A 22,153-nucleotide genomic window follows, 5' to 3' on the forward strand; every position below is an offset into this window, starting at 1 on the left:
AACTTTGGGGGCTTTAGAGGCCATTTGCCACATTGTGTGTCCCACAGAAGAGTCTTTAAAACTTTTCTCTGTTTGCAGAACGTTCCTTGTTACCAGGCCTGCCTTCACAAGGCAGAAAATACTCCTGGCTTTTCCAATATTTCTAATTGCTTTGGCATGAGCGTGCAATCCAGAATTGGGATTTTATGAGGACGGAAACAATGTAAGTAAGTAGCAGGGTTTCACAGAGCCTGTCTTTGGTGGTGAAGGTGGTTGGCTTTTGTAGGCAGCACTGGTGAAGATTCTGGCTTCAGTCCTGCAAGTAGCAGATTCATTTCCAGCTTGCTCACATGTGGATAAAATTCATCCTTACTCTGTGGGTGGCCAACATAATGCTTGTACAGAATAGGTCCTCAGTGCAAAGTGCAGGTTAGCTTTTGTGAAGAAAAACAGAATAAGGAGGAAGAGGAGGATGATGAGATGATGATGATGATGTAATTCGCTTTCTGAAATCTTCCCATTATTTCCTGGATCTCTGAAAATGGAGGTCAAACTCCATAGCTCATACTCAAAGGCCTACGTCAACAGGGCTTTTCCTCCTCTCTTTCTAATCCTTCCTTTCTCCGTACCAGAGAATGGGATGTGTTTGAGTTGACATCCACCTACTTTCCCTTTCTGATTACAAAATATTTTCAAAAATCTCAGTGTCTTGTTGCATGCTATCCTCCTCTTAGAAGTTCCCTCTTCTTGGCTATAAAACTTAAAACTGTTCTTCAAACAGAAACATCTCTGAGAAGCTTTTGAAGACACAATCTGAACTGATACTTCCTCCCCTTTTTTCTCACTCACAGCATTTAACACAACATCATTTAGACTTAAGAATGTGTCTTCCCACTAGTCTCTTTGAGAGTGTGAAATATTTCTTTTTTGAAGGGTATTTTTCTCTATTTTTTCCTCCAAATGTCACAGAACATTAATGAACCAAAATATCTTAATCAGAGACTTTCAGTAGAAGATATTCTGAATCAAAATAATCACACTGATGAAGGCAGCCTCCACTCCTTCCTAAAAGTCTAAATGAAACAACCTATTATCAATTTTTAAACATGTGTAACTCTTTCCACATTAAACACAATAACAGAACTAATTCGTCAACCTGTCCCCACACAGCCAGCACTCTCTCCCGCTCACTGAGTTTCCTGTATTAACCATGGTTCCTGCTTCATCCCCCATTACTCTGCAACCCATTCCAGTCTGGCTTTACCACCTCCAGATATTTCTCACCAAGGTCACCTGTTCACCAGGCCAGTAGACACAAAGAACCTTTTTCATATTTTTACTTACTAGACTTTCTACTGACATTAAAAGTTGCTTCACATGCTCTTCCCTCTGCCTCTAGGCCCCGATACTCTCCTAGGATTCCTCTTACTATTTTACTCTCCTTCTTAGCTGCCTTTCCAAGGTCAGCTTCTTCTATCACCTTTAAATCTTAGAATTCTTTATGGTATGATCTAAGGCCTATAACTCTTGCTTAAAATTCAAAACAAAGAAAAGTCTACACCAAGACTATAACTTTGATTATGTTCTACATATTGTTGATACTCTGGGCCTAGGACAGTGCCCGACTCACAGCACTCAGTCACTTTCTATATGTTCAGCGTATAATTGAGTAAATGAGCAAAACGTGTATGTGTGTGCGTGTGTGTTCACTGGGCTGAGAACGGTGGAAAGAGCCTAACATGAATAATACTCTGTCCACTAGGGGAAGAACATTGTACTTCTATTATATAACTGGAATCTTAATATGAGATCAGACTTAGTGTTCTCTGAGAAAATGTTTATACGTGGGAGAGCCATGTTATTAGGAGCTCTACTCATAGATTGTAGCCCAGGCCCCACTTAAGACCTTCAAGTATGGGCAGAATTGATGATTTGTTCCCACCCAATTAAAGTTCTGGTCTGAAGGTCAGGAAAGAAACAAGAGGAAAAGCTTCTTAGTAAGGCAGTAGAGATACATAGAATATAGATACTTACAGGAAGGTAAGGCATTTTGCAGAGGATGGGGAGTGTACACATTTGAGAAGGAAGGACCTTGAGTGAAAGAAGTAGCCATAAGGAAATATCCCTGTAATGTCTCTAGTTTACTTTAAAAAACAGACAGGGTAATCTCTTTTGTACCAAACAGCTTGTATTTTATTTCGAAAGGCAGTGAATTGCCCTAAATGAAACTCCACACTTCAGAGACTATGACTAGCAAAATATCCGAAAGAGCCCACTCCAACAGCTCACTCTGGGTAAGCAGGAGATCAGTGTTGTGTATACTGTACCTGATACTATATAAGGCAAGAGACTAGACAGGGGCAAGAGACCCAACCTCCCGATTTCCTTAGAGATAATCAGAATCTACCATTTGGAGAGGAAACAAGAGGTGAGTATTAAAATACTCAAGCTATAAGACCCAACAATCTAGGACATGCCTAAGGCTTAGAAAATAGTCTAAAGTCTTATAAGTACTTAACAAATGCTTTTTGCTGAAAAATAAATGGAGTCACACTTTGGTTTTAAAGGCCATTTTTTTTTTTCTTTTGTTAATGCTGACAGTTCTCATCAGTAGTTTGACTCAATTTTCAGGGCACGGCCTTCTGGTAAGTGCTAAATATGTTTACTGGGTAAATGAATGTTTACTGGAAAAAAATTGATGAACGAATAAATAAAAAACATAGCTTCTAGATGCTAAATATTAAAGGACATGATGATTGGACAAGAAAGGCACTTTATGCTGGACATACAAGACATGTATTCTTACTATTGCTTAAGAAACACCCATGACTTGCTCTACTGTTAGATAAACAAGGGGGCAGTAAACTAAATTCTTGCTTACATCTCAAAGTAGGGTTACACAAATTAAGATTAGGATGAATTTAAAGCATGTTGAAAAACAAGTAATATATTGCTAAGGTAAAAGAGGGAAAGAAATGGTTTCCTCTTGAAAAGGTTTATTATGCTTTTCTAAGAATAATGTCTTCCACGTCCATCCAGGTTAATACGAAGGATGTAAAGTCTCCATTTTTTTTAATGGCTGAATAGTATTCCATGGTATACATATACCACAGCTTGTTAATCCATTCCTGGGTTGGTGGGCATTTAGGCTGTTTCCACATTTTGGCGATTGTAAATTGAGCTGCAATAAACAGTCTAGTACAAGTGTCCTTATGATAAAAGGATTTCTTTCCTTCTGGGTAGATGCCCAGTAATGGGATTGCAGGATCGAATGGGAGGTCTAGCTTGAGTGCTTTGAGGTTTCTCCACATTATTCTTAGTAAAGCATCACAAGAATGGAGAAGCATGAATCCTATGTACTCAATCTTGATATGAGGACAATTAATGACAATTAAGGTCATGCGGGGGAAGCAGAAAGAGGGATGGAGGGAGGGGGGTGGGGCCTTGGTGTGTGTCACACTTTATGGGGGCAAGACATGATTGCAAGAGGGACTTTACCTAACAATTGTAATCAGTGTAACTGGCTTATTGTACCCTCAATGAATCCCCAACAATAAAAAAAAGAAAAAAAAAAGAAAAGGTTTATTATGTTAGTGATGCCTTACCCCAGGTGTCAGGGTCTTTGGGTGCAAACCCGGACCTGGTTGGAAAGCTGGCTGGGAAGACGACGTGGGGCAGGAACAGATTACACCAGTTTAGAAAAACATGAAGTCCGAGGATGCCTGGAGAAGGCTTGCGTTAACTCGGGCTGAGTAAAGGAAGAAAATGAAGTCCCTCTCTAGCCTCTTCAGGAGGTTTCTATTGATTTCTAACAAAGCTGCATATGAAAAATGTAAAAATGCCAAAAGATATGATTGGAAGAATCGCAGGTCCCCAGGAAGATTGGATCGAGATGCTGGGTAAATGGTAGGGGGTTGGAACAAACCAGACAGCTTATGGTGTGTTTAGAATGGGGGAGGCACAAATTAGTTCTGTCGCTCAGGGGAAGTAAACCCCGTTTCCTAATCTGACTACTTATCAAAGTTCAAAGAGCTTAATCCCTTCCACCTGTCGAGGCTAGTGGGGCCTGTCTGGGCACCTCTGTGCTCTTTTTGTCTACTGTGCTTTGATGAGCCCCCGGGATTGCCCATCTGCCTGCTTTCCCCTGGATATCCCAGGTTTGAGGTGGGGCACCCCACTGAGAAGTCAACCTATCTATCCCTCACCCAAGAACTCAGGCAATTATTTTTCAACTTACTGTTTTTGTCCTACTATTAAAGATTTCTACCAATGAAGCTTTTACCAATTTCTTGAGCAATGTAAGAGATAATGTATTGAAAGTCAAAGAGTTAGTGATGCCAGCCAGGGATCCTCAGTGATCAGTTTAAATTATTCCTGAGCAGTATATTCCTGGGGTCATTTAACAGATTTGATATTCTGGACAAGAAGCATAGAAACATGAGTGTTGTCTGGCTATTGAAATCTAATCAACATACTAGAGTTAACAAAAACTGATCTCACTGGAGACTCACATACTAAACAATACCAGTTAAGAACTTTACCTTGGAGGTTAATCAGTTTTACAACTATAAACCTTCCCTTGACTACGCAAACTTTCCCCTGTTATAGAATTAGGAAAATTTGAATTTGCAATCATGGAGTTACTTGGGATGTAGGAAATCAGAACAAAAGAAGTGGAACTTTTAAGAATCTTCTTTCCTTTGTGGCGGGCACCTATAGTCCCAGGTACTCGGGAGGCTGAGGCAAGAGAATCACCTAAGCCCAAGAGTTGGAGGTTGCTGTGAGGTGTGACATCACGGCACTCTATCAAGGGCGACAAAGTGAGACTCTGTCTCTAAAAAAAAAAAAAAAAAAAAAGAATCTTCTTTCCTATGGACTAGACCATTTTTCATGCAAGAGGTGGTAGGAAGAGGTACAGGAATAATTGATGAATGAACTAGATTTATAGGCATCAGTTATATCCCTGTAACTGATTAAGTAGTTATATTTCAATTAGCTTAAGTTCCTACCTAGAAATTTAGGAAACACGTTATACTATAGGTATCTAATATCTTGAAAAAAACTCGAGGAGCACTATATAATTTAGTTCTCATCACGTTAAAGAATTTTTCTTAGACTTATATATTCCTTACATCTTTTGGCTTTGCGAAGGGTCTATCAGCTTTGCTTAAATAATGGCTATGGCTCTTCTTTACAGAGATAATTTCTTCCTGAATACGGCCATTAAGTTCAACTTTAGTGAATGTCAAAATTGTCCAGAATGTGTAATGAATTTCAGATTCCTGGGACAAGCCTCATCGTTTTTCATTCTAAAGATCTGGCTGAGACTCGAGAATCTACGTTTTTTTCCTTCATGATGTTAATAACCAGGGAAGACCCAGGGGACTCCCCTGTGCTGGTGTGGGTGGACTTGGACTAGTGTTCTCCGTCCCTCTATTACTCTTCACAGGCCACGGCCTCCTTCATCTGTTGACCTGGTGTGACATGGGCACACAGGAGAAGGACCTTGCAAGCAGGAATAGAGCAGGCAACTTGTCATGAGAGAATCTACATTTTTTTAAACAAACACCGAACACTTTTAGTGGTTGATTCAGGGACCTAGCTTTGAGGAAAAATCTGTATGTACTGATTTCACCGTGTCAGCCGGTGTCCACCCATCAATCCCATGAACCTTTGATAATGGCTGGGCTGGCATCTGTCCCAGGCTAGAAGTAACAGTCTGGCCTGATGTCAACCAGTGTCCACTGGGACAGTCGGTGGCGGCTGCAGTCAGCACATGTGCTGATGGAGAAGGCCTATATTCTGGTCAGTGGCTGCTCTGAGTAGTAAGTGTATAGGACTGAATATTACCCTGGCTTTAGCAGTTTTTGATCTCTATATTCCCTGAAGGAGAATCTTTTCTGGTTTGACTTTGAAATAATCTTACTTCTTTTCTTCTCTGGGAAAGTATTTCCACCCAGATTTTCTGAGAAGCCAAGCAAACTTTTTTCCAAGTTAATAACCAAGACTTGATCTTTTTGTGTTTTCTTTACATCTCGAGTTGACCTCATCGCAAACTTCTGGGATCAAAGTTTGACAGTTCAAATTACTCACTTCTTTCTTAGCCCCATTATGCAAACCTTGAAACAAAAATTTCTCTACCATTAACGAGAGTTGTATTCAGAAAAGAGAAGTTGATTTTTAGAATTTTTTAAGATTTTTCCAACTTATAAGTTGTACAAAGCCCACGAAAAGTAGGAGGAGAGGCACAGATTGATTTTTTTCTCTTCTTTTATGTATCATAGATTTTAGAGAAAAAGTTAAACATTTACCCCTCTGGCATGGTAAGAACACAGCTTGGTGAAGGTGAAAGGTATAGAAATACTGGACTAACGAGATCCCATCCAGCTTAGTGAATCTATTTATTTGTTCTTTTCCCGTCTTTAGATGTGGCCGTGATGGATGTTGTTTCCACACAATGCTATGCCTCTCGCTGGCACTGGGCACACTTTTTTAATGAACTAGGGCAGCCCCTTACTTTTCAGAGTTTAGCCATCAGTCTATTTAATATAGTCTTTGAAAGAAGTGCATTTAATTAATAAGTGTTTAATCATTTCTATACACATGGTTTTCAGGGAACTGTGCTAGGGAAAGTTAGGCTGGGATTATACATTTAACCTGATTTCAACCATCTAAAGTGCTTCCTTTTATAATATCTATTTCTTAACACAACCATGCTCCACTCTTTCCTCACCTTTCAGCCTTTAATTTAAATTATTACCTTCGCCCATTTTATCTGCTAACTTAAAGTAATTAATTTTATTATAGACGTGGAAGTAATTCCATATCTAAATGCAAATGAGGCTTATGTATATTTATGTATTTATGTTTTGTTGTTTTAAATTCCATCTAATTAACAAGGGATCACAGTGTTAGGCTATCGAGGCCTCAATTATCTGTGGTTTTGTTCTCCTGGGGGCATTATACCATTTTGGAGAGAAAGAGCTGTTATAAAGGGGGGTTGAGAGAAAAGACATAGAAACTTATCATATTTTTGTACATTTCAAAAGCCAAACAATTTTTTAGTTTCAACAGAATTAGAGGGTACACGTGTTTTTTGGTTACATGAATAAATTGTACAGTTAAAAAAGTACAAAAGTGATAAACACAAGAATAAAATTAAACTTTTTTTTTCTAGAATGGTTTAAGAAGCTTATTCTTCTCTTTATTTGCTATTCTGGCAATTCTTTAGGAGTAATTTGTCTCTGCTCCCTGGTTTGGAGCTGACAGCAATATTTTGAATTCTTTCATCAGCGCGCTATGTGCTTTTTCTGTTTTTATATATTCATCATCATAATTTTGAAGTCTGGGTCTTGAAACTATCTTAGGGCATATCTGGATAGGCCTTGAAATTTCCCTGAAGGAAACATTGCTCTGATGTGGATGATGGCGAACCTGGACTCACGGATATGATGCCATCTGTGCTGGTCAGTAAGCGATGACTTCAATCAAGATTCTAAATGTTCTTCAAGATTAAATTGCTTCCCAGAGTTCTCTGATTTTATGGAGTCAGAGTGGATGATGCTGTTTCCCTTAGACTCTGATTTCTTAAGTTTCAGTGCTGCAAAAGTAACTAAGATAAAAATATTGCTATTTACATTGTAATCACTTTTTATTTTGCAATCTGAAACACGTAGATGCTAGTTACAGTAGAAATGAAGGAAAGAGATGAGCCCTAGTTTTTGCCTCTTATTATCATTTCCTTTGAATAGACAGAAGTAGGCATAGTAGTCACCTTATGTTGCTCGTCACGTAAAAATGTATTTGAACAAGGGGGTGTTGGTGGCTTGTGTGCTGTCACCTTAAACACTAAGCTGCTGTTTCACTAACGCTGCAGTTGCTCAGCACATCTTTGACCCGACATTGTAAAATTGTGTTCAGAAGCAGAAGCAGATTTGTTTTTATGTCGTTTCATTGTATTTCCTTCCTTCCTTTCCCTCCCTTCCTACCATCTCTTTCTTCCCCTTCTCTCTCTCCCCTCCGCTCCTTCTGTTTTCTTCCCGGTATGGCTCCTGGCAGTAAAGCCCACTGGGTCCCCTTGGAATTTTTTAATTCTCAGACTTGTCCACACTGAGCCTCCAGCAATTCATCAATTATAGTTTAAGTTTTCCTACCTGGACATTGGTTGCTACGGAGGTTTTCTTTCTTTATTTTTCCTCCTGGGCTTCTGCTCTGCTGTGTCGTGAGTCTGTGTATTTCCTGTCTGCCTCTCTGACTGTTAGGGCAGTTGTTTGCCCTATGACGTCAGTTCTCACATGAATCTATGAAGAACTGTTGGATTTTAGTTTTCTTAATTTTTTTTCTTGTTGTGAAGGCAGAAGCGATGACTCCCAAGCTTGTAATATGCCACGCCAGAAACTGGAAGACTCGACAGTATAGTTTTATTTTATCTTATCTTATTTCATGTTTTTATTTACTTGATTATGCCCCGAGGTAGAGTGCTGTGGCGTCGTAGCACACAGCAACCTCAAACTCTTGGGTTCAAGTGATCTTCTTACCTCAGTCTTCCAAGTAGCTGGGTCTACAGGCGCCTGCCACAACACTCAAGAGACAGGGTTTCATTCTTCCTCAGGCTGGTCTCGAACTCTTGAGCTCAGAAGATTCACCCACCTCAGCCTCCCCAAGTGCTGGGATTACAGGAGTGAGCCACTGCACCCAGATAAAGTATAGCTTTCATGCAAAGGAAATTTAGAGCTTTGTAGAGTCAAATTACTGTATTTAACACATTATAGCTTAATGATTTCAGAGCTAGTGTTTCAGACTTCAACATCTCTAAAATCTTAACATTGCTTTGCATTTAGTTCCTGCTGCCTCTGATCCTGACTGCACCAAGGTAGAAGTTCAATGGCTAGTAAATTAAACCTAGGCAATCTCCTGTCTCCATGTTGAGCTGCTCAGGTCTGGTCGATGTAGTCCATCTAGACAGAATCCTCTTTATAAAGTATGAGCGCTAACATCCCTAGACTGGACTTAATACAAGAAAAGCACATTATATGGCCACCGAGATTTCCTTGGGCCACAGTTAGTCCTGGTTCTGATCAGCTGTGACAGGGCACCCATCCGTCTCCTCTCCTCACTCTGTCTCCCCCCTACCCTTTTTTCTTCCTATCTCTGTCTCTCTGTCTGTGTTTTTCTCTGAGAATTTTTCCCTTTCTCTAAGGTTGAATAGAAGATAGGGAACCCTTCTGGGGTCAGAAATTTTTTTTTAGAGTTTTCCAATAAGTGTAGCATTTAAAAACAATCGGATGATAAGAAAACATTTTTATGGTTCAATTTTATGGTTCAACATTAATTTCTCTCTTAGTGGCATCTAAATGATATTAGATAATTGACAGCAATTTATAATAATCCAGGGGTGAGCTGAAGCCGACTCTTGCTGACTTGAGAAGTAGACTGTCATCTTTTCTCAACTGCATATCATTGACATCAGTTGACGTCTTGAAGTCAGCAGTGGTGGGAGCATTAACTCCTCATAAAGCAGCGATTGTGAAAAATCAGCACCTCTGCCCTGGGATCTGGGTATTAAACATTTCTCAGAGCACCTGTGATTTTATCACTGGGTTCCAAACTTCACTATAGAAAAGCATTGTCTGTATATGGTTGGTTACAAAAGATAAAAACACGAAAAGTTAAAACATATTTCAGCAATTCATACATCTTTTATTGGCATGAACGAGTTGCTAATTCTCAGGAGAGGTGGGCATAGATGAAAACTCGAGTCATTTCTTTCTCTTTCTTAATTAACATTAAACTTAGAATTTTTTAAAGAATGCTTTTCAGTAGTAAAGCAGAGTTAATTTTATCTATTGGTGTAAAGAATACCTAAAATGACTTCTGTAGGCCTTCCACAGCCTTTACAGCAATTGGAGATTCTTAGACTTTTAAAAAACCTGTTCCAGATTTAGCTAGTAGTTTAAAGTTTTTTTTTTTCTTTTAATAAGAAAACTCTGCAAAAACTTTTTACAAAGAGTAGCAATTCCTTTAACTAATAGTTTTCTCTTTTGACTATTATTAAACGATGACCTTAGAAAGACCAGTTTCTCTTTCTTTTGAGACCCAGAGATGAAGAAACCATCCTCTGTTTATGGTACAAAAGAAACAATATCCTGTACAGAACAGTAGGTGAGGGGCCATCATTTTTTGTAGAATCTCAGTACAAATGAGTTCTTAAGAAGGAAGCTTGTATTATGGTATTTATGCCTTTAACTGAAAAAGCAAGTAAAAATTAAGTAATAAAAAATAAATATCTAAATTTCTTCTTAAATTTTTGTCTAGGTAAAGTGGGTATCCTTAGAAAAGTTATCACCAATTTAGCCTTTACACCTTTAGGTTTTTGTTGTTCATCTATACTAAACACTCATTATTTTTATCTAATATATTCCTAGTGCTTAGGAAAAGCAAAATATTTATAAATTATATGAATATATGACATATAACAATAATGTATATATTTAACATATAATGTATATGTACACGAAATTTAATAAGTTAATGAAAGTATTTACACTTAGTCTATTATTGAAGGTGAGTTTCCAGAAATTGAAAAGGGCCTTTAATCTGCTCCTGCTCCAATTTGAGTTTAGCATTGCTTTCTTTCCATGCAGTTTTTTTCCAATCCTATTTCTTGAACTCTTTCCTTCTTTCTTTTCTTATTTTATTCATTATTTCTTAAATTACTTTTTTATCCATGTTTCTTCCTTTCATAAAAGTTCCTGAATCATATAGGCACAGGAAACATCGACCCTGATTCCTACCTTCCTTCATATTAAAATGTATTACCATGTTACAGATTACAAAAATGATCGGTGACTGGAAGCTGTTGCGAAGTTTCTTTTCTACGCAACAAATGCTCAAAGCAGCAAGCACATCGTGCCGGAAAGGTGAAAAATACAATCAAGAATTCCATTCACTGTCATTACCATTCAAAGGGAAAACCATTTCTGAAATGTACAGATGCTACCCTGACTCCATTATTGATAAATAATGAATTAGCCCTTCTTCCAAATGGTTTACAAATCATTATTTTACATAGTATAAATAGCATTTTCAAAATTTACACAGAGATTTTTTTTTATGAATATCTAAAAAAGATTAACTTTTTTGATTTTAAGGGGGTGCATCTCTTTATCCTATTGATTTACATAATATTTATAGAAAGGTTTTATTTTGTCTTTCATAATCTCTTAACATGTAGGGTTTTTTTTCTTTTTTTTTACATTTTAGATAAAGATAATTATTACCCATGTGGTTCATAGTAGAAGACATTAGCTTGGTAAATAGCAGACCAAACTATTTTCATATGATAGTATAATTGAGAACATTAACATAAAGTTAAATAATTTATTTAGAAATAAAAAATTGACTATTTTAAAAAACAAATGAGAAATGTTGTTAAATATAGAACATGTAGCAATCGATGACATATTTTGTTTTGAAAGCACTCTGGTCTTTGTCGAAGAAAGTTGCCATATACAGATACATTCTGAAAAATGTGTCATTAGGGGATTTTGTCATCCGACACACATCACAAAGTGTATTTACGCATTCAGCTATCCCATGCACCTCAGCTATATGGGATAGCCTATGGCTCCGAGGCTATAAACCTATACAGCATGTTATTTGTAATGAACAATACCTCAGGCAACTATAACACAATTGTTAAGCATTTGTGTGTCTAAACCTATCCTAAAAAAGTACTAAAAACATGGTATTATCTTAGGGAACCATAATCATATACGAGGTATGAGGTTGAATAAAAAACACACCACCTGACTGTATTTATTAACTGAGAAGGCAGAATGAGCTGGGATTTAAACGCAATTAATCACATATTAGCAACAAAAGCATCAAATTCAGATCTCAAAGACTTTATAGTTTTCTAGTTCAAGATTATGGAAGTGAAAAACACAATGTAAAAGAGGGAAAATCTCCTGTTTACCGTCCTCCTTTCTCTAGAGAGGTGCTCTGTGTTTGGAGCTCCTTGTATAATTAGGAACTCCACACCTCAGTGGTCACCATCAGGTGGTTTTTAATATAAGAATGGAACTATTATAAAGTTCCCTTCCTTGACTCTATTTAAATTATATTGACCTAGCAAAGAAAGAGGTAATTTAATTAGATGGTAATTATTTTTTTAAAAATTCATTCTAAAATTATATGGCAATTACCTGTGGAAAATATAAAGCAGTTATATCTGGTTTAGTCCTTTGGAGATAAAGCCTGAAGTTAATCTCTGCAGAAGAGTCAGTCACCAAGAGGCTTCAGAGAAGATAGACATATATTTTAGACATATATACCCATATACCCACCTGCAAATACACAGATACGTATAAATTTGTAAGCTCTCACTCAGAAAGTCTTGGAAGACAAATATTTCTTTGGAGGTGGAATGCTGCTACTCATCACTTAATTAAAGGAAAGCAAGAAAAAAACATAAAGATTAGTGCAATGTACTGTTTGCTTACTCAAAAAATGTAGTGCAATACACTGATTTATTTGCAAAGTCATTCTCATGTATTTGCTTATATTTAAAATTCATAAAATCCCCCGGGGCTTTAAAACTTTAAAATTCCTTTAACCAGAATATACACCATTGCTTCTTCTTCTTAACAACTAGGAATTTGAAAGAGGAAGTCACAGGTGGCTAAGAAGGAGGATTTTGCCTAGATAGCGGTAAAATACTCATCTCGCACAGCTCTGGAGATATAATTTAAGGTTAATGATAAAGTACCCTTTTTCCTTTTAATCACCTGAAATCCATAGAAATATATATATATGTACATATACATATATTTTTTTCAGCAGTATATATGTACATATATATATATTATTATTATTTTTTTTTTTTCAGTTTTTGGCTGGGGCTGGGTTTGAACCCGCCATCTCTGGCATATGGGGCCAGCACCCTACTCCTTTGAGCCACAGGCACCTCCCAGTCCATAGCGATATTATAAAAAGGAGCAAACACTGAGGTGATTATGTTTATAGATACCAGAAAAAATACATTTCTTTTGATCTGACCCAAAATGTGAATTCTAAAGTTAAATGTAATCAGAGAGGGGTAATTGCTTCCAATGTTCTGAACTGATTATGTGGTTAGTACAAATAAAATTGTCTCAAGACTTGTGCTTTGCTTACATACAGATGAGGTGAGGAATTTCTCATTGAATCAGACATTTTTTCCCTAGAGAAGGCAATCTTCCCATTCTCCAGCAGTCTCCATATAATCCTATCACTAAACATTAACTTCAGGTTCCCCAAAGTTAATTATTTCTATGTAATTATTTCAGAGATACATGAACTTAAACAATTATCGAGTATGACAAGATACTGAGTCAAATCAAGTCCAATTAATTAGACCTAGAATAAAATATATATTACAACAAATAAAAATTCCTATTGTCTGAGTTTATGAATGCTAATTTAGTTCAAGCTAGAATAGATAAAAATAGATGTATCACAAATATTAGTCACTATAAAACATACCAAGCAAAAAAAATTATAAGGTGATCAATATAATCAAAAAAGTATGTACTTTGAAATTGGGGAAATCACATTTTAAATTCAAGTCATATTTTCTACTCACTATGTGAACTTAGAACTACCTCTTTTTCAAAAGCTTACTTTCTTCTTCTGTAAAATAAGATAACATTCAGTTTGTTAAACCTTATAGAAATAACTTGGCTTATAGGAGTTAGTCAGAAAAAGTAGCTTTTACGGATTTTAAGATGTAACATTTCAATGAATTAAAGTACAACAGTTACAATTTTACTGAGGTTTTATCTTCTATTTAATTCTATAATCTAGTAAGTCACACTCGTATCTGAGAGATACAAATAACAGTTACTTTTTATACCCTTGGGATAAACTTTCCCTTGGATTTGCAGAATATATTCACATATACTCACATGTACCTACGCATACCCACGGGGTATACTTGTTTCATAATGCAATTATTCTTATAGTAATTCTTCAAGAAAAGGAATAAAAGATTTATGATAATTTTATTTTGCTGTTTTGATACATTCAGAAATTATTCTTCATGAGAATATATGTTTAGAATCAATAAAATAGATTTTCAAGCCCATAATATATCTGCTGCATCAAATCAGAAAGTGACTCATAAACATTTTGGACTTTTTTAATACATTCTTCAACTTTGTCTTGTTCTGTGGGGAAGACAGCATTGCTTTCTTCATTATTAATTGTATATCACAATCTGACAGATTTTATTCTTCCATCTATATTTTAACAAACTCATTTTTTTTTTTTTTTTTTGTAGAGACAGAGTCTCACTTTACTGCCCTCAGTAGAGTGCCGTGGCCTCACACAGCTCACAGCAACCTCCAACTCCTGGGCTTAAGCGATTCTCTTGCCTCAGCCTCCCGAGCAGCTGGGACTACAGGCGCCCGCCACAACGCCCGGCTATTTTTTGGTTGCAGTTCAGCAGGGGCCGGGTTTGAACCCGCCACCCTTGGCATATGGGGCCGGCGCCCTACCGACTGAGCCACAGGCGCCGCCCAACAAACTCATTTTTTAAAAGGATCAATTCCTTTGCGATAGATGCTATGCTTTTCTCACTTGTTTTTGCCACTGAATTTTGCTTCAACACGGTCTAATTTGCTTCACAGATGTATATTATTTGGTCAGAACAGTTGATATGCTCATGGTATGTGTATAAAGATAGCAATACATGATCAAATACACACGCTCTGTTTTATGAGATGGGGCACGTGTTCTCCAGTTCACCACAGACCTGCCCTTTTCCACCACCATATTCTGTGCTGCTCCCCCTTCGACCTGCCAGGAGGAGAGAGGAGCTTTACTCCATCTTTACATGTCTCCAGATTAACAAATTCTTATAAAAAGTCATGGTCATCGTTTTCATGAGACACAGTAGTTTTAAATGTTTTCAAAAGCTTTCTCTCTGTTGGTTTTTGTTGCTAAATTTACAGCCTAAATATGTGACATTGATTCACTTTTAAAACAATTCGGACTAAGCTCATGGACTAAGGATCACAGTGTTCTTTGTAACAGATAAAACATGTATGGAAAACATTGAGAAGCCTTTTGTTCTGATGGAATTACATTTATCAGATACTCTGTATAGAGGAAGAGAGTTGATTTCTGCTGTGAAAGAATTTTCCGGAGGAAACTCTACGGCATTTCCAGATCTTTATGTATATCTCATAAAAATGAAGAACCAGATTTCACTATTTCTGAACTAAGAATTGTTGCCCTTTACGGAAATGCACTACCATGACTGTTTCCTTTTCACGGTACATGTAATCAATTCTGGTTATTATAAAAACGACAGGCAGGGACCATTAGTTATTGCCAAGCCTGATGTGGACCTGTATCCGTTTGTTCCCCAAGTACAACTCTTCTAAGGATCATCAGTGTCTAAAAATATTTATTTTTAAGCCTCTGTTTCTCTTAAATGGTAATTATGCTACATTTTATCATATTCCCTGCGTTCTAAGTTTGTAAGAAAAGAATAAAGTATATATGTAAATATAATTCTGTACATGTATGTACATACACATGTCCACATGTATATTAATACATGCATCGTTTGCATTTGATTGGATTTGGGTATTAGAGCGAATGACATTGGGATTTGACTGAAAAGACTGGAAAGGTGGATTGGAGGGATTGCTATTAACTCTTCCAAAAGACTGGAGGAGTTGAGATAAATGCTGATGAGGGAGTTTTAAACAAGTGTAAATATGCACAAGGCTTAATTTTTATGAAGGTTGTTCAACACAGAGGAAAATATTAACTATGTTGGTCTGAGGTGGAAACACAGGGATTGCATACAGCATTGGAAACCTAAGCTGTGCTATCAGTTATGAGATGCTGCCCTTGGCCAAACCTTCTGTACCATGTACGGTTGTCTTGGGGCTGTTTTTAATGTAGTGGGAAATAATTCAGAAACTGAGTCCAAATTGGTCTGCAGATGGGATGCTGGGTAGAGTTTAGGTACTAGAGAGCTGTAAAAGAAATCTATTGTTTATGGCTAATAATTAGTATCTAAAAAATCAAGTTTAAGGTAGCATTGCATCATATTAGTAAGTGTACACTTTTTTAATTTACGAGTGCAGTTCTTTTGCATAATTGCAGTCATAAATCCTACTTATAAAATAGATGTATGCCTAAAGGTGCCTGTGAAAGTAATTATTATCTTAATAGTTTGGTGCATATTTTTTTTTTCTGTTGTTTTCTTTTCTTTTCTTTTGTTTTCTTTTTTTTTTATTGTTGGGGATTCATTGAGGGTACAATATTTTAAGGGAACTCGCTTTTTTAAAAAATCAAATGAGATAAATCAGAGATACATACTTTGTCCTCCAATATATGACTTTATATTTTTATCTCAGTTGACAGTGTATAATAACCATTTTCACTTCTATTATTTCATTTGAATCACATCACTCTTAAGGTAGACCAAGTAGGTGTAATTAACCACACTTTGTATAAGCAGCAGAGGTTAAGAAACAAAGAGATGTATGCTCAATATCACACCTACAAATTAACTCTGGACTCTGAGGCATCATTGTTTTTTTATTTATTATTGTTATTGTTTACCACCCTGCCTCTATATGTTTTAATGTTTTCTTCTCATGTATTACAGTCTGTTGTGGGGCTCTGTCTATGAAAGGAGAGACCTTCCCCCTTGGTAATATAAGCAATACTTTCACCTTGGGGCCTGGAGAGTGTAGCACCCCTTACTCACACTTGACTCCACCCTTCCCAACCTACTCCCACCACTTTGATACTCTGATCCTGGGTCCTAGAGAACCCTCTTACAAGCTCTGCGTGCTTTCTCTCTGGAGTTTTAGCCATGCATAGGACAGCAGCCTGCACATCTGGCCATGAATCGGCAGGCTTGGTGGAATTTCCTTTTTTTTTTCTCCATTCCAATTTTCTGCCACCACATAGATTCTATTTCCCTCCTTCTTAACAGATATCCGCATCTCATTTCCTACACTGCCTCACCGCTTGAGGATGGATAGTGCTACACTTGGTTTTTGATGGCCTATAGTTCTTCATTGCTATGCTTTCTTGCTTGGCCATTCAATGATTTTCAAATTCCTTAAGCTTACCTCAAATATAGCTCCATGGCTTAAAAAATAAAAAAATGTATTATACCTAGTCACCAGAAAAATAGCCCACCTGCAAATCTTTTCTGTCAATATTGGCCCTTAAGACTAATAATTACTGTTTCATTAAGTTTCACCTATTCACTACATTGTGACTGGGTAATTTTCATAATTCTTTTCTATCGCTTCCTGGAATTGTACATGGTTTTATTTATAAAATAGGTTAAGCGTAAATCTAAGCTGATTTACAGCAACAAACTGCCACATACAAGAATGGTTCTTTGGGGAGAAGTTAATTTCAGATTCTAAACAAATAATTTCAACTTAAATTTAAAACGAAAATCAACCTATTTGCAGCTTCAAGGCCGCTTGTGTTTGAAATGAAGCACAGCTGCTTCCCTCGCAATACTGATCATTTTATCTGTTACAGCGGAGTCCTCGCTGGAAGCCATTCATAACTCTGGGGTTGGTAATGGGAAATGCTATTACCTGAGAAGCTTTCATTGCACAATCACGCTTTAGAAGAAGTAGAGTTCACATATCGTGTTTCAGAAAACAAGGGTTGACCTGTGAGATACAAGAATTCACAAAATAGCCAAGAGTTTCAAAATGCCTTGAAGAAAAAATGTTTGGAAAGAAACTTTGCAGTCAACTGAACAAGTATTACATTGAAATGGGATTAAGAGAGAGGAAAGAAGTCGGTGAGCTACGAAAATGAGATATTGTAGTAAGCAGTGTAGATGACCAAAAAAAAAAAAAATAATAATAATAAAGAAAAAAGACTACAGTGAAAAGGAGACCAGCGGGTTTCCATAGAAAATAATAGAAAGAAAAATGTCACAAAAGAAAACCTGAAGAAAATTATTTAAAAATCCATAAGTAAAGTAAGTTGAAAGGATTTGAGCAACAATCAAAATAATATAAATTTGGAAATTAGCTACAAACTAATAAACTAGACAAGAGGAATATGTATGATACTTACTAATAGAGACAGAAAAGTTTCTCTTAGAAATGGTCTATGGCGTTGGTTGAGCAAACCCACTCTTCTGATACCTGCTGGAGTGTCATTTTTCTGAAAACAGACAATCTGTCAAATTTCTGTCTTGTCAGTTTTTTTTAATCTCTCACAATGAGAGAAAAAAAATTATGAGTATACTATTGGTGTTTAGATTGGCAAAGGTTCAGAAGTATCAGGATGGTTATCTTTAAACAAAGAAAAATATTAAGCCTAATACAGAGTTCCGGGCCTGCAATAGCACTATCGCACAAAAATTGGAGGGGAATTAAATTTAGCTCAATAAATGCAAAAGTTGTCATTTACTTACCCGTTTTTAATGAACAGGAATATACAAGAATGGGGTGTACTCTCCAATGAGGAGTTAAAATGGTAGTCATGGGTGTATTGCAGCTTGAAAAGTCCAAATAGGTGAAAAGTCTCTGAGCCTGAAGGACACTAATTTTTATTGAAAGGGAAGAAAATGCTGCTGCTGCTACTACTACTACTAGCTAAAGTTTATTAAATGCTTGTTTTAATTCAGGTACTACGTTAAGCCTTTCACCTACTAACTTACGTTAGAAGGATGTGGGTCACTAAAGAGCTTACAATATTCAGGACAAAAGTCTGTATAGGATGGTACATTAGATGATCAAGTAGGAGAACTCCTCAGGGGGGAAAAATAGCTATCAATATTTTCTGCTTGAACTAGATAAAATGAAGTGGCATGAATAAGTGGAACTCTCATTAAAAATAATTGGTAACTTAAAGAGAAAACGAAGCACTTTAAAATGTCCTGGAATGAGTGATTATCTCTCTACATTAAAAATAAAAGTGAGGGATAAATTTTCGTCTTCACATCATACACCAAAATAAGTTCCAAGTGGATTAAAAATCTACTATGATGAGCAAACATATGTTACTTTTAGAAGACAATAATATACGAGAATATTTTCAAAACCTCAAAAAAGTAATAGATTTCACGAAGGAAAAAAACGAAATCATAAAGAAAAGAATTGTTAAATGAAACTTCTTTAAAATAACTTCTGCATATCAAATTGTACAAAAAATAAAAACAGTGTAAAGATGCTGCATTTTCAACACAAATGAAAATATTTTCAGAAAATTAAAAAAAAATCTTCTATGAATTTAGATACAAAAAAGGATAAAAATCCAGTAGTGGTATTGGCCAAGTTTTGTAGTGGGACTGCTTAGTGGAGAGGATGCGGCTGGGGAACAACTGGATGAAATATTCGCCAGGGAAATGCAAGTGTAATTATTTCCTTATGCACACTTTGTTATACTAGAATGTGAATAGCACACTTTCTGAGTCAATATATGTTCAAATCACCCCGTTCTTTTAATATTTAATTTTGTAGATAATTAGTCTTCAAGTATTTTCATTATATGGATAACCTAATTTTTTTACTCTGAATGTTTTCATAATTTTTTTTTTACTTTTATAATTTAAAAGTATTGCAAGGCTTTAACTTATTTTCCAGATACTTAGTGTGTTTTTTAATATAATGATTAAAGTGCCTTATATTTGGGAATTTAAAAAAAAAATACTTTCCTTGCATTAACCACTCCCTGCATTCTCTCTCTCTGGATTCCGATACATAAGGTTTTCTAATTTAGTACTCATCATTTCTTTCTTTTTTCCCTAAACTTCCATTTCTTTTTCCTTTGTTATTCTTGAGGTCCGAATAATGTCCTTGGATTCCCTTTTTTTTTTTTTTTTTTTTTTTTTTTTAGTTTAATGATTTGCTTTTCTTCCTTAGTCTATTATTTACTGCTTTTTAACAAAAATCTGCAAACATGATATACACTTCAGGAACTTCCTAATTTTTTTTTCCCGCCACCCCCCAGGAACTTCCTAATTTTTGATAAATCCATTTCATAAGAGTCAGTTCCAGATTTACCAATAAAAGATGCTTTCTAATTCTAAAAGGTGCTGGTTTTATATACAATTTGAAATATTTTCATCATATTGGTTAACATAGCCTTCATGGCATTTTCTTAGTTATTGTATTAAGACATTTATATTCTACATTTAGTAAGTTTCACATATACCCTGGTAAGATGCACTGTAGGTGTGGTACCACCAATTACCCTCCCCATCATGCCCCCAACCATCCCCTCCTTTTCCCATATTCTTGGGCTATAATTAGGAAAGCTATAAATTAGTTTCATAGTAGGGTGGAGCACATTGGATACTTTTTCTTCCATTCTTGAGAGACTTTGCTAAGAAGAATATGTTCCAGCTCCATCCACGTAAACATGAAAGAGGTAAAGTCTCCATCTTTCTTTAAGGCTGCATAATATTCCATGGTATACATATACCACAATTTATTGATCCATTTGTGGGTTGATGGACACTTGGGCTTCTTCCACGACTTAACAATTATGAATTGGGCTGCAATAAACATTTTGGTACAAATATCTTTGTTAAAGTGTGATTTTGGGTCTTCTGGATATATACCTAGTACAGGAATTGTAGGATCGAACGGCAGGTCTATTTTTAGATCTCTAAGTGTTCTCCAAACATCTTTCCAAAAGGAATGTATTAGTTTGCATTCCCACCAGCAGTGTAGGAGGGTTTCCAATAATTATTTCTTTTTAGTACTTTTAGGCTCATAACAAAATTGAATGGAAAATAATAGGTATTTTCCTATCCTTTTATCCCCACACATGAATAACCTTCTCCATTATCAACAACGCCACCAGAGTGAGACATTTGTTATAACTGATGAACCTCCAATTACACATCATTATCACCCACAGTCTATAGGTTGCATTAATGTTCACTCTGAGTGTTGCACATTCTGTGGGCTTTGACAAATGCATATTTACAGGTATCCAACATTGTATCATTCAAAGTATTTTCACTGCCTTAAAAATCCTCTGTGCATCATTTTGTTATTCCTTCCTCCCACCACCTTCTGAAAAACACTGTTATTTCTTTAACTGTCTCCTTAGTTTTTCATTTTGTACAATACATTAGTATAGTTGGAATCATACATTATATAGTTAGGAGCTTGTAGTTGGTAAGTTATTTAGCCTGAAATTGGCTTCTTTCACTTAGTAGCACACATTTAAGATACATCTGTTCACTTCTCATGGCTACAGAACTTATTTTTTTTCACTAATTATCATGGAAATGCAAAGTAAAGCCACAGTGAGATACTATCTTATCCTAGTCAGAACTGTTGTTAATAAAAAGTCAAAAAACAATGGGTGTTGGTGTGGTTGTGGTTATTTTAAAAAAAAAAAATGCTTATAAATGTTTGGTAGGGATGGAACATGAACAACCACTATGTAAAGTGCTATGGAGATTCCTTAAAGAATTAAAAGTAAAACTAATTTGATCCAGCAATCCCACTATTGGGTATCTACTTAGCCCAAGAAAAAATGGTTTTATTACCAAAAAAAAAGACACCTCCACCTGAATCTTTACCACAGCACAATCCACAGTAGCAAAAATATGGAATCGAACAAAATGCCCATCACTGATGAGTAAAGAAAGTGTGGCATGTAAATACCATGGGATGGTCTGTAGGCATAAAATGGAAAGTAATGATATATTTTACAACAACTTGGATGGAATTGAAAACCGTCATCTTCACTGAAGCATCTCAGGAATGGAAAAACAGACATCGAGTGTCCTCATTTGTAAGGAACAGCTAAACAAGCATAAAGATGGTTATGAAAAGCGATCATGGACATTGCAAAGTAAGAATGGGGGGTATAGTTGGGGGTGAGGTGAAAACACACTGAAAACCCTGACTTTAGCATGATACAGCTTTTCTACGTTGAAAAAAAACTTGTCCCTGTTACATTTTTTGAAATAAAGAAATGATACAGGAATCTCTGATTGATTTTCTTTAATAAACTTTATTTTCTTATAAGAAGCTAGGACACAAGAGCCCCATGTAACCCACCTCCATGTTCTGTTATTACCGTCTTGCAGTAGTTGGGTACATTTGTCAAGCTTAGTGAATAAGCATTGATACACTGTTATTAATGAAAGCCCATGGTTTAC

The sequence above is a fragment of the Nycticebus coucang genome, chromosome 19 (genome assembly GCF_027406575.1).
Source record: "Nycticebus coucang isolate mNycCou1 chromosome 19, mNycCou1.pri, whole genome shotgun sequence".
Lineage (NCBI taxonomy): Eukaryota > Metazoa > Chordata > Mammalia > Primates > Lorisidae > Nycticebus > Nycticebus coucang.